Source organism: Ammospiza caudacuta, chromosome 22, assembly GCF_027887145.1.
Source record: "Ammospiza caudacuta isolate bAmmCau1 chromosome 22, bAmmCau1.pri, whole genome shotgun sequence".
Classification (NCBI taxonomy): domain Eukaryota; kingdom Metazoa; phylum Chordata; class Aves; order Passeriformes; family Passerellidae; genus Ammospiza; species Ammospiza caudacuta.
Window position 1 is genome coordinate 7,539,609 of NC_080614.1, and position 13,639 is coordinate 7,553,247.

The window sequence follows — 13,639 nt, forward strand, 5'->3', positions numbered from 1 at the left end:
GCTTCAACACCTTCAGTCTTCTTTGTAAAAGCACTGAGCATTCCAGCATTCGCTTGCAGCTGTTATTTCATGTTCTGTCATCCTTGTTTTAACTTAATGTATTAATTCAGAATTCTGGCTTACAGCTGTAACTATTAGAACTTCTAGTTTTTCTCTTTCTTTCTTATTCCTTCTTCTCCTTCCATTTGTCTTCCTTCCTTCCTTCCTTCCTTCCTTCCTTCCTTCCTTCCTTCCTTCCTTCCTTCCTTCCTTCCTTCCTTCCTTCCTTCCTTCCTTCCTTCCTTCCTTCCTTCCTTCCTTCCTTCCTTCCTTCCTTCCTTCCTTCCTTCCTTCCTTCCTTCCTTCCTTCCTTCCTTCCTTCCTTCCTTCCTTCCTTCCTTCCTTCCTTCCTTCCTTCCTTCCTTCCTTCCTTCCTTCCTTCCTTCCTTCCTTCCTTCCTTCCTTCCTTCCTTCCTTCCTTCCTTCCTTCCTTCCTTCCTTCCTTCCTTCCTTCCTTCCTTCCTTCCTTCCTTCCTTCCTTCCTTCCTTCCTTCCTTCCTTCCTTCCTTCCTTCCTTCCTTCCTTCCTTCCTTCCTTCCTTCCTTCCTTCCTTCCTTCCTTCCTTCCTTCCTTCCTTCCTTCCTTCCTTCCTTCCTTCCTTCCTTCCTTCCTTCCTTCCTTCCTTCCTTCCTTCCTTCCTTCCTTCCTTCCTTCCTTCCTTCCTTCCTTCCTTCCTTCCTTCCTTCCTTCCTTCCTTCCTTCCTTCCTTCCTTCCTTCCTTCCTTCCTTCCTTCCCTTTTTTCTCCCTTTTTCTCCCTTTTCTTCTCTTTCTCTCTCTCTCCCTCTCCTCCCTTTCCTTCCTTCTCCTCTGCTTTTCTGCTATCCAGGAGTGTACAACCACACATTTTAGAACCTGCACCAACTGGTTTCCATGCTGGATAACTCAGCCACTTTCAGCCCCTCAGATCACCTTGCTCCCCACCTGCCAGCTCTCCTGAGCACCAAACCCACTTGAAAACGGAGAAAAATGCTTGGCTGATAAGGAAAACCGAACACAAAGGGCACGACACTTCCCGGGCACCATTAAAGGGAGGCAAAAAGAGCCTAAAAGGAGAAGAAAAGCTCTCAGTGCCCCCAGCTCGCATTTTCCCCACACACGTGCAGGAATGAAAGGACGCTGGGGCTGCTGCCTCCCTTTTTCACTGATGAACAAGATAAACCCAGGAGCTCCATGAAAACCCGAGTGGTGCTGCTGCCCCTCATTCTCATGCAGGATTGTGGAGATCCAGGCCGGCCTGGCAGGTATTTGTGTGAACCTCTCTGCAGGGACAGGGATTTTATCTCCTCCCCAGAGAGCCTGCTCCGCTCTCAGCTATTCCAGGGGCTCGTTTTTCTCAGCATCCAACCCAAACCTTGCTCCTGGGCTGGTTCCTCCAAGTCCAATTCTGTGAGTGACCCTAAATGCAGAATATGAATTTCAACTGCTTCTTTTACAGTATGATATTATCTTCAAGAAATTTTCCTCTACAAGCACAAAATAAGATAGAATTCATTTCTTTAAAAGACATCTGCTTATCTTCAAGAAATTTTCCTGTACAAGCACAAAATCAGATCAAATTCATTTATTTAAAGTACTTCTGTGCCACCACACTTTGCTGTTTTATAAGAGCAGACCTGTGAAATGAGATGCTCAGTAGCTTTTTTTTTGTTTTCTTCTTCTTCTTCTAATTCTCCTTCTTCTCCTCTTAATCTTCTTCTTTTCTTCTTCTATATCATCTATATATCTATATCTATATCTATATCTATCTATATTATTGGTATCTATTTCTATGTCTATAACTCTGAAATAGCAATGCCTTGGAAAAATAAACCTGATTTAAATCCCACATTTCCTACTCCAGGAGTGCCCAGTTTTCACTCAGGTTTAGCAGGGGATGCTCTGGGCTTTGCAGGAAAGAGCAGAGGAGCACTTGGTGAGCAGCAGAGCTGAAATGGAGGGTGGGACACTCTCCCAATCCCAAGTTTTTCTTGGCAAAAGGGCTGGCAAATCCAAACTGCCAGGAATAAATTGCTGTTGGAGCTCGAGGACATGTTGGAGTCATCAGCAGACACAGAGCCTGAGAGGAAGGATCTCAGTCAGGGACAGAACAACCTCCTTAGGAAAAATTGCAAATCCTCCTTGCTTGGCATTGCAGGAAAGCAGAATAACCTGCGGCATTCACATTGTCTGAAAAATCCCTTTGCCCAGGATTTTCCTCCTGGGAAGCTGAGAAGCCTCAGAGGAAAGGAAAACAATTCTTATCTCATTTGCTTCTCCTGTGTTGTGCTCATGTGGAATGTGTTTGGAGACTGTTTACCCACAGGTGATTGTTTCATTGCATTCTGCTGTGAGTTGTTTTCACTCTTTGGCCAACTGGGGCCAAGCTCACTCTGGAAAGAGTCAGGAGTTTTCATTATTGTCTTTTTAGCATTCTGTAAGTATCCTTTCTGTATTCTTTACTATAGTTTAGTATAGTGTTCTTTAATATAATATAGTATTATAAAATAATAAATTAGCCTTCTGAGAACATGGAGTCAGATTCATCACTCCTCCCTGCCACGAGGATCCCTGCAAATCCAATAATAACCCTCCAGGATTCCTCTGCTCCCAACAGGAATTGAGAGGAAGAAGAGCCAGCCAGGCAGGAAAAAGGGATGAGGTCAGAATTAGGGACATCCCAAACCCAGACAGAGCTGAGTGTCCAGCTGACGGTGTTTCCCTGGGGTGGATTTACAAGGGAAACCCAGCCCCAGCACAGATATTTTCCAGGATTCACCTATTTTAAGATTCCTATGACCAGGAAATGATCAATCTCCATTTCATGGCAGCTGGAGCTGAGCAAGAGACTGCTTGGATTGGCCAAGATTACCAGGAGAAAAGTCCAGTTTATTTCTGGGCAGCACTGCAGAAAGAGGGGGAAAAGCTGAAGCAGGTATTAAAGGAAGAGATGAACAATGAAAGTCAAGATTTTCCTGGTTTTACATATAAATATTAGTGATTAGAAGGGCAAACATTGAAAAAATTAAAATTCCTCTTGACTAATTTTTAGATAGAATATTTCAGGAAAGAAGAACTCAACACTGTCCTAAAAACTACCTTAAGGCAGCAGCACTGACACAAATTTCCAGAGTTTTCCCAGACTTTCTGTGAACCAACATTGTAGGGCAGAGGAGCTGAAGCTGAAATTCCAGTGGAAACTCAGAGAAGCAATTCCTTTAGGAGTTGCAATTTATTCTTCTGGAACAGAAGGAATTCTTGCACCAAGCAAGGGCTGAGATGTCCTGACAGCAGCAGTGCAGAACTATCTCTGCAGCAGTTATTAATGAGTTGGAAAAATGCTGGGCAGCAAATTCACCTCCCCTCCCCAAGGCCAGAATTCACGGCAACAAATCCCTAAAATAATCAGCTAACTCCAGAAGATTAGGAGAGGGGATGCCTCCAGATGACAGAAGATTTCTTAATTTCAGTTTACTTATAAGGTCACATTAAGCAGGAGGAAAATTTTCTCTGAAGTTTATAAATTAGTTTCTAATCTATTCCACAGCTTTTGGCATTTCTGGTCTATATTCTGTGTTACAGTCAGAAATGAAGAGGGGAAAAAAGTAATAAAAAAAAAAATAATTGCTTGGGTTAGCCAAGAAAGGATTTAAGCACTTAATTTAGACTCCTCCTGCTGCTACTATTATTATTATATCTATATTTTTATATATATTTATATAGATGTTTACAGAGCTGAAATTTCCAGAGGGAAATGAACATCACAGTGAAGCTGACTTCTGGTGATTACTTTTCTTTATTTTTCTCCCCAAACTGTCCTGTGAAAAATAAACTTGGTTGGGTTGTTTTATTTTTTCCAGAACATGTATTTTAACATCTCATAGAAATCTAGTAGAATCTAAAATCAAAATCAATCAGTATATATTGTTGTCCCTGTGGGACAAAGTTCCACCTTCACTGTTCTACAGAACCTTGATTTATTTCTAGGACAAAATATGAAAAAAAACCCCAAAATAAAAAGTATTTTTTTGTTTTGTTATGTATATTTATATTTAATTATTTTTCAGTGGCACCCAATTCTCTGTGTTCTGACTTTCATTTTTACAGCAGCACCATCAGGGCTGGACCCAACTTCAAGTCCCTCTGGTGCTCCTCATCCCCACCCTCCCCTTTCCTCCCTCTCCAGCTGCTGCCCAGGTTTTCCTGCTTATCCAGGGAGCTCCAAATTCTCCTTCCAATGGGATTAACCCAATCCTGCACACCCCTCAGCATCCCAGGGGACCTTCATGGAACCATCTGCCTTCTCTAAGGTGCGGAACCACACAAAAAAACCCCAATTCCAAATTCCCTACTGGAACAGGGACCTGTCCTAGGAACCACAAAATAAAACCCAATTCCAGACTCCCCAGTGGAAGGGGAACCCGTCCTGGGAACCACAGAACAAGGCATGGAACCACAAAATAAGGTATGGAATCCCACAATAAAACCCAATTTCAAATTCCCCAGTGGAACAGGAGCCTGTCCTGGGAACTCCATAATAAGGTATGGAATCACAAAATAAGGTGTAGAACCACACAACAAAACCCAGTTCCAGAATCTCCACTGGAACAGGAACCTGTCCTGGGAACCACGCAAAAAAACCTAATTCCAAATTCCCCAGTGGAAAAAGAACCTGTCCTGGGAATCACACAATAAAACCAAATTCCAGAGTCTCCAGTGAAACAGGAATCTGTCCTGGGAACCACACAATCAAACAAATTCCAGTTTCCCCATTGGAACAGAAATCTGTCCTGAGAATCACATAAAAAAACCCAATTCCAGACTCTCCACTGGAACAGGAGCCTGTCCTGGGAACCACAAAATAAGGTATGGAACCACAAAATAAAACCCAATTCCAAATTCCCCAATGGAACAGGAACCACCTCCCACCCAGAGGATTTTTCCCTGTCCTGGGTGTGATCCCACCTCCCACCCAGAGGATTTTTCCCTGTCCTAGGTGTGATCCCACCTCCCACCCTGCAGATTTTTCCCTGTCCTGGGAGAGATCCCACCTCCCACCCTGCGGATTTTTCCCTGTCCTGGGAGAGATTCCTCACACCCTGTGGATTTTTCCCTGTACTGGGTGTGATCCCACCTCCCACCCAGAGGATTTTTCCCTGTCCTGGGTGTGATCCCACCTCCCACTCAGAGGATTTTTCCCTGTCCTGGGAGAGATTCCTCCCACCCAGAGGATTTTTCCCTGTCCTAGGTGTGATCCCACCTCCCACCCAGAGGATTTTTCCCTGTCCTGGGAGAGATTCCTCACACCCTGTGGATTTTTCCCTGTACTGGGTGTGATCCCACCTCCCACCCAGAGGATTTTTCCCTGTCCTAGGTGTGATCCCACCTCCCACCCTGTGGATTTTTCCCTGTCCTGGGTGTGATCCCACCTCACACCCTGCAGATTTTTCCCTGTCCTGGGTGTGATCCCACCTCCCACCCAGTGGATTTTTCCCTGTCCTGGGAGAGATCCCACCTCACACCCAGAGGATTTTTCCCTGTCCTGGGAGTTATCCCACCTCCCACCCTAAGGATTTTCCCTGTCCTAGGTGTGATCCCACCTCCCACCCAGAGGATTTTTCCCTGTCCTGGGAGAGATTCCTCCCACCCAGAGGATTTTTCCCTGTCCTGGGAGAGATCCCACCTCCCACCCAGAGGATTTTTCCCTGTTCCACAGCAGAACCCGGAGCTGGCCCAGGGCAGCCCCCTCCTCTGCTGCTGCACCAGCTCCCAGCCCACCCCAGAGGTGATTGTGCATCCAGAGCTGACTCCAGGAGCTGATTCCAGCCAAACCCTCGTGGCACACTCAGCCCAGCATCCCAGGAGGAATTGCAGAGCAGAGGGAGGGGAGGGGGCTCTGTGTGTGTGTGTCTGTGTTACCTTCCAAGTTACCGCACATCCCCCAAATCCCACAGGCTACCATTCCAAAATTTGTGATGTTTTGTCTACTCTGGTGATTTAAGGTTTGTCAGAAAATGTCAGAAAGGCCACGGGGCCAAGGGCTTCCTGATGACTGAGGATTTTCTTTCACATGACCTTCCTGAAGTTGATTTTGGGCTCCAGACAGTGCTGCCTTCAGCTCTGACAGGGGCCGGCTGGCAGCAGATTCATGGGGATCTCTGGGGCATTCTGGCATTTTCTGACTGAGCTGGGGCTGTAATGCCTCCTAATCATCCAGAATATTGTTTCACTGGAGGGGTGGAAATGCCAGCCCCTCGCTTTGGTGAGCAGGGAAAAGGAGCCTGGTGCAAACAATTAAAAACAGCAGCGTTGAGTGCTGGCATTCCATGTGTGATAGTGCACGTGGCTGTTAGGAGGGGAGCACTGAGTTTTATATATTTTAAATATAAAATGAGTTTTATAGACACAGAGAGAAAAGGAGGATTGGGAGAGAAGTGTTAAAAATGTTAATTTGTGATCAAACTTTTAACTTATGTTGAAATTCATAATTTCTGCTCAAACTCTTAATTTGTGTTGAAACTGTTAACTTGTGTTCAAACTCATAATTTGTGTTTAAACTTAATTTGTGTTCAAACTCTTGCGTTCAAATTCTTAATTTGTGTTCAAACTCTTGTGTTCAAATTCTTAATTTGTGTTCAAACTCCTAATTTGGGATAAAATTCTTAATTTGTGTTCAAACTCCTGTGCTGAAACTGTTAATTTGTGTTCAGCAAGGGGTGGAAATGCCATCCCCTCACTTTGGTGAGCAGGGAAAAGGAGCCTGGGATGCAAACAATTAAAATATGGGAGTAAACAATTAAAAAATGGTAAATAGCAACCTTGAGTTGGTAGTTCATGTGTGATAGTGCACGTGGCTTTTAGCAGGGGAGCACTGAAGTGAATTTTATAGACACAGAGAGAAAAGGAGGATTGGGAGAGAAATGTTTGTGATCAAACTCTTAATTTGTGTTCAAAACTCTTGTGTTCAAACTCTTAATTTGTGTTGAAACTCCTAATTTGTGTTCAAACTCTTAATTTGTGTTCAAACTGTTAAATATGTGATTGCTCCCACACACCCCAAGCAAAGGGAGCAGGGACCAGCACGTGAGGGTTTTACATTATTTAGGAAACTCCTGGTTAAGAAAAAGTTTAGGAATCTTGAATTTGCATGTGTTATTGGCATAACTGACTCAGCCAGAATGTCTTAATGGGTCTCCTTTGTATCCTAATCACAGAACCATGGATTGGTTTGGGCTGGACCTTAAAGCTCAGCCCATCCCACCCCATTCCATGGCAGGGACACCTTCCACTATCCCAGGTTGATCCAAGCCCTGTCCAAGCTGGCCTTGGACACTTCCAGGGATCCAGGGGCACCCACAGCCTCTCTGGGCATCCTCTGCCACAGCCTCACCCTCCCAGAAAAGAATTTTAAATCATTTATTCTTCCAGCTGTCTCCTCACCCCCGTATAAATGCAGTTTCTGACTCAAACCCAGCGCAAAGTCTGTGTGTGTCTGTGCTTGGGATGCATCAAGATGACAAGGTGGCCTCTCCTAAACCTGCCTGGGGTTGAGGGACACTTTTATGTGAGGGGATGCTGCTGTGGCACCTGAGCCATGTGTGGGAGCAGCTCAGCAGCACGTTCTGGACACCTCCTGAGCCCCAGCGATGCAGGGGAATCAGACACAGGTTATAAATCGTATAAATCAGTGATGGGGAGCAGCTCAGCATCACAGCTCCGGGGTTTGGAGGATGGAGGAAGAGAAGAACCGGCTTAACTCACAAAAAAATCTTATTTAGAGCTGCGAAGTGTTCATACCCTGCCCAAACCCCACATTATTTGCCAGGGAGAAATGGGAATTTGCCATTAACCACTTCATAGCCTGCAGGTGTGGGAGCCCTGGGACAGCCCCTGCTCTGCCTCAGCATTCTGCAGATATGGAGAGAGCAACCTTAACCACTCCTCTTAACCTGGCCTGATTTATGGGCTCCAAACCCCCCCGAGATCCCTTCATGGAGCCATTTCTCATGCCCACACTCACTGAACAACCCAGCCCAAACATCTGTATCACAGAAATTCAACACACAGTGTTATTCCTGCAAAATAATTTAACCATCACTTTCTTCGCTGACTTTTCTGTGCCAGCCTTACACTTTTTTTTTTTTTTTTTTTTTTTTTTTTTTTTTTTTTTACTTTACATGCTTCATTTCAGCAAAATCAAGGATGCAAACTTCTTAGAAGTACTTAGTTTCCATGGAAACCTAAGCTGACCGCAACATTATTGTTCTCAAGAGGGAACTGACTTTACTATATGTTCATTCACTGAATTAATGGACTCCTGGTTCTTTTATTAGCAGCTCTCTAACAATAGAAAGAGAGAAATGTTATAAAAAAGACTCTCAGACAACTGTCCACTCTTTTGTCCAGGGCTTATTGGAATGACGCAAGTCTATTCAGGAAAAGATTATAAAAATCAACTCAAAGCTGCCTGTGTTTGTGGCTGCTAAATATAGCTTTATTTCATAAAGATACAACCTATAAAACAAGCAAATTAAAGCTCTTTTTTAAGGTAGTAACTGTGAAGCAGCAGCTCTGGAGAAATGGGGCTTTAGCTCCCAAATCTGGGATTGTTGCCCCCTCCCATGGGGTTGTGGAGCATCTTTAACCCCAAATTCTGCGTCAATTCTCACCCAGGATGAGGATTGTGCACAAACTGGAGGGGGGAGATTCTTCAATACACAGAAAAGTGAAGAAAACTCAGCAAAATCTGTGGGAAATCCTCACTGAGAGTTTGAGAACACCTTCCATGAGCTGGGGATAATATGATAATAGATCCCTGTGAAGTGCAGAAATGCAATTTGTGCTGCAAAGGCAGCAACTCAGAGCAGGCCAGATTCAAATCTGCAATATGAAAACTTGCAAATCCAGGCCAAATCTGCAATTTGAAAAATTGCAAATCTAAGTTCAAATCTACAATTTGAAAACGTGCAAATTTGGGTTCAAATCTGCAACATGAGAAATTGCAGATCCAAGTTCAAATCTGCAATTTGAAAAATTGCAAATCTGGGTTTTAAATCTGCAATTTGAAACATTTCAAATCCGAGTTCAAATCTGCACTTTGAAAAATTGCAAATCTGCAATTAGAGAAATTGCAGATCCAAGTTCAAATCTGCAATTTGAGAAATCGCAAATCTAAGTTCAAATCTACAATTGGAAAACTTGCAAATTTGAGTTCAAATCTGCAATTTGAGAAATTACAAGTCAAGATTCAAATCTGCAATTTGAAATGTTTCAAATCCGAGCTCAAATCTGCAATTTGAGAAGTCGCAGATCCAGGTGCAAACCTGCACTTTGAAAAATTGCGGATCCAGGTTCAAGTCTGCGATTTGAAACATTTCAAATGCAAGTTCAAATCTGCAATTTGAAAACTTGCAAATTCGTGTTCAAATCTGCCATTTGCAACATTTCAGATCCGCAGTTTGAAACATTTCAAACATGCAATTTGCCCTCTCAAGGCTCAGGCTTGGGGGGTTTGTCCTGCCCAGTAATTGCTGCACAAAAGACAGCGAGCAGCTCCCTTGCTCTTCCCTAACTACCTTCCTGAGTGCTTATTGAAGTCTGATTTCTTACTCCTCTGGGTCATCATTCATCAGCCCCCAGATCCCACCGGGAGAGCCCGGCCAGACCTCTCCACATCCCTCCTTGCCAGGGGCCATTCCTGACGGCCCCGTGAAATGGAAAATGTCTTCACAGCGACCCGGCGGGACGGGCCGCGGCCATAATACCCAAATAATCATTTGGCAAATTATCATAATTATCAATCAATCATCCCCGTGTGAACAATGTGCTCCTGAAGTATCAGATGGTTCCTGTGACCTGTAGCATTTTGGATATAATAATAAACCCGGGGAGATTTATGGCCCCATCCCGCTCGCCGCGTCTGCAGCGGCAAAACGCTCGTTGGGGTTTTGCTTTTGCTTTAAAGCTCTAAAGCTTTCCTCATACCTGTTTTTTTTGTTTGCTCCTTGATCCTTTTATAAAAGGCCAAAATTTCTGGGCACACCCAGTTTTCTTTCACACCCAGTTTAAAAAATTCACTTTATTTTTAAAAAGAAATCTGTGTGGTTTGCGAGCGCGGAATAACCACACTGCTTAAATTGCTTTTACTCCACAGCCTCATCAGCATTATATTTACAGCTTCTAATATTTGGCAATGTAGGAATGAGGCCAGCCAGAGGAGGAGGGGGGAAAATTGGTTTTGTCTTCAGTTTTTGTTGTGTTTTGCACAATGCCAGATTGAATCCAACCCTTTTGAAGCCGATAGCATCTCCCGCTCCCCGTGCAGCACATTCTTGTTAATGGATAAATTCAAGCTCTCCAGAAAGTCAAAGAATAAATTTAAAGCCTTTTGCCAAATGCCTATCCTATTGGATTTTGATAAGACGGCTATTGAGCTTTAATAATGTCTTCTATCCTTTTTCAGCTGGCCCTTAACATGTCTCTTTATTTGTCCCTAAAGCCTCTTCAGCGATGCCTTTTTATTACAAGTCTCTCAGCTTGCTCTCAGGGGAGACAGGGTCGACAAGAGTGATAGATAGATAACTCTATAGATTATCTCCCACAGATGTTTTCTCTCCAGTAGCCCCTCAGGCTATTCCCTCTAAGTAAACAGAAACTAAATAGAGAGTCTACTGAAGAGAGAAGTCCCTGAGGTCCCTTGTCACCACGGTCAGAAAAACAGCCCAGCCCAGGGAGCTCTGCACACACAGAGAATCCTTCCCCAGCATTCTGGAGCCCCCATCCAAAGTGACCCTTGGAGGGGAGAAAAATGCATCAGCTTGGGGGGAAAAAAAAATAAAAAATGTGGTGTGTAATGGGCACAGGCCTTGCTGGAGGAAGCGGAAATCTTTCAGCTCAAAGTTAAAGGAAAATGACAACGGGGACGGGGACAATGACAACAAGGTGTTTGCTCAGTTTATTAAATGCTTGGAAAATTCAGAGGGAGAGGACACTGAGCTGCTTTATAAGCAAAATAAACAGAGTGCAGGGATATGGGCTGGGAAAAAGACATTTGGGAGCAGGGGACAGTAAACCCACAGGTATTACTCGTAGTTTTATATCTGAGTGTCCTCATTCAAGTCACTAAAAGAACTAAAATAAGTGACTTTCCTGTTTTAATATTGCTTCCAGCACTGATGATTTAAAATTAAACAAACAAGATGAGGAGCTTGTGTGTATTTTTTTAAGTTAAACTAAATTTCAGCCAGCAAAGGTGATACAAGGAAAGCTTGTTAGGTATACACCGCATTTCAATCCATGGAGCAGCATAGACATATAAAATAATCCGGATATGGGTCCTTCAATGACATTGAATTAGTCCCGTCAGAGAACCACTAACAAAGAAATCAGCTTTGTGGTGTTAGTGGTCCCAGCAGAAATAACAGAAACATGAACCGAAAAATACTGGATATGGTGAGAAATACTTATTCTTTGTGCTCCAAGCCAAAAAAATCCCTGTTTTATTCTACTACAAAACAGGCTCTGCTGTGCTGCAGACTTTCCCTGCCTTTCAGTTCATTAAAGTTATGTAAAAGAGTGTTTTTTTCCTGGGAGCTTAAGAGCAGAGATAGTTCTGGGGTCAGTTTTAAGCAGAGGTTGCTTAAATGATGCACATCTCCCTACACCTCTCACTGCCATCACCTTCCCTTCCCTGCTTTTTCCTGGTTTTACAGGTTTTTCTCTGCATTTTGGGATTTTTTTTTTTTTTTGCTCTTTCTAGTCCTTGTTAGTGCCCAATTCTGAACCTGGGATGCAGCAGTCAAAAGAACCACTGAAATTATGGTCTCTTTCCTTCCCTCCCAGTTTAAATCAGGCCACCCACTCCAGTTACATTTGTCTTCAGTCACCTTCTTGCCACCAACTCATCTCTGAAGGAATAGGAATAAATTGAAGTCAAATCTCAACCATTGTGTCTTCAGGGATATGACAACTGAATGATTTAGAGAGGGCTGGAAAAGGAAATCTGCTCCCGAGAGGGTTTTGTGCCACTGGAGCCAAATGCCAGAGTGCTACTTTCCAAACAATTGAGAGATCCTACAAAAATTGTCCAGAGTGATTTCTCATTCTTTAGTTTTCATTTTCTCCTGACTGAAAAGCTGTCTCACAGTAGTCTTTTCACAAGCCATAAAGTTTAGACTTGAACTCTTTACCTTACTGCTCTGACCTCCTTTACCCCAGCTGTAAAACCCTACTGCCCATCCTTCAATAAATTTATCACCTCATAAACTCCCACTAGTGCTTCTCTACAATGCATTTAAAAGACACAAGTGGAAGGCCAGGCCTTCCCCCCTTGTCAAATATCACAATTGTCCAGTTTTATACCTGCTGCACGGGGAAATATTTAAGGACACGGCGTTTTTCAAAGACCTGCGGTTTTTGTAACAATCCCCCTTGAAATAAAAGCGCAAAGTTTAAATACAAACCCATGGGTTGAACATATAAAACTGCCAGACTCGTGTTTCCCTGCTTCACACAACTCCTGCTCTCTTTGGGATGCTGCAGATCCTGCAGGTGGGGATGGAGAGGGTTCATTTGTGATATCGTAATTAAAGACTGAATAAGAATTAGCTGAGGCATGGAGAATCCCCTCCATCCTTGTGGGAGCTGCGTGGGCATAATGAGGACCTGCCACCTTGTCACCACGTCTGACCACACAAAGGGATCCCACAGAGGCAGGGACAGACACCCCATGAGTTATGGGGGTGCCCAAGGTAAAAAGTTCAGCCACAGGTCCCTGGCGAGGTCATGGGATGTTTCCTCTGAGCCTTGGAAATAAAACCTAATTTTTTATTTTTTAACATGTGTCTAAATCCCTTTTCCCAGCCTGGCTCTGGAGCCTGGCAAGGATTTTATTTCACTCTCTTTGGCCGAGGGAAGCAAGGGATTCCTTTTAGTTTCAAGAGTGGAGAAGAAGCAGGGCCTGAAGGATGAGCAGCAAGGGCCAGCCTCAAAGATTTCCTGTCACAGACACATTTTATGAAAAATCCTTTCCTTAGGATTTTTTCTCCTGAGAAGCTGAGAAGCCTCAGGAACAAAATGTAAACATTGATTATCTGCTGCTGTGGAATGCAACAGGAGCATCTGTGATTGGTCTCATGTGGTTGTTTCTAATTAATGGCCAATCACAGCCAGCTGGCTCAGGCTCTCTGTCTGAGACACAAATCTTTGTTATCATTCTTTCTTTTTCTATTCTTAGCCAGCCTTCTGATGAAATCCTTTCTTCTGTTCTTTTAGTATAGTTTTAATATAATATATAAGATAAAATAATAAATCAGCCTTCTGAAACATGGAGTCAGATCCTCGTCTCTTCCCTCATCCTCGGACCCCTGTGAACACGGTCACAATTTCCCACTCCCAAAGCTTTCCCAAACAGGACTGTGAACATCCTTTATAAATAACTGCACATAAGAGTCACACCAGCTCCTTATTTCAGAGAGGACACACAAGCTGCAGCCAGTGAGAGGCTCTAATCAAACCCAACTTGTGAAGCTTTAATCAGCAAAACTGTTAACCAACAGATCCACATGGGACAAAACCTCATTTCAGTGTTCTGAGGGTAACCCCAACCCAAACAGCAGCCTGGCC

At 43.7% G+C, this 13,639-nt stretch overlaps 1 protein-coding gene across 1 annotated transcript in view; it reads right to left on the reverse strand.

Annotated features, from left to right (window-relative positions):
• The window catches only part of PRDM16 (PR/SET domain 16), a 298,557-nt gene that overhangs the window by 130,611 nt on the left and 154,307 nt on the right, over positions 1–13,639 (reverse strand). The window lies entirely within an intron of this gene.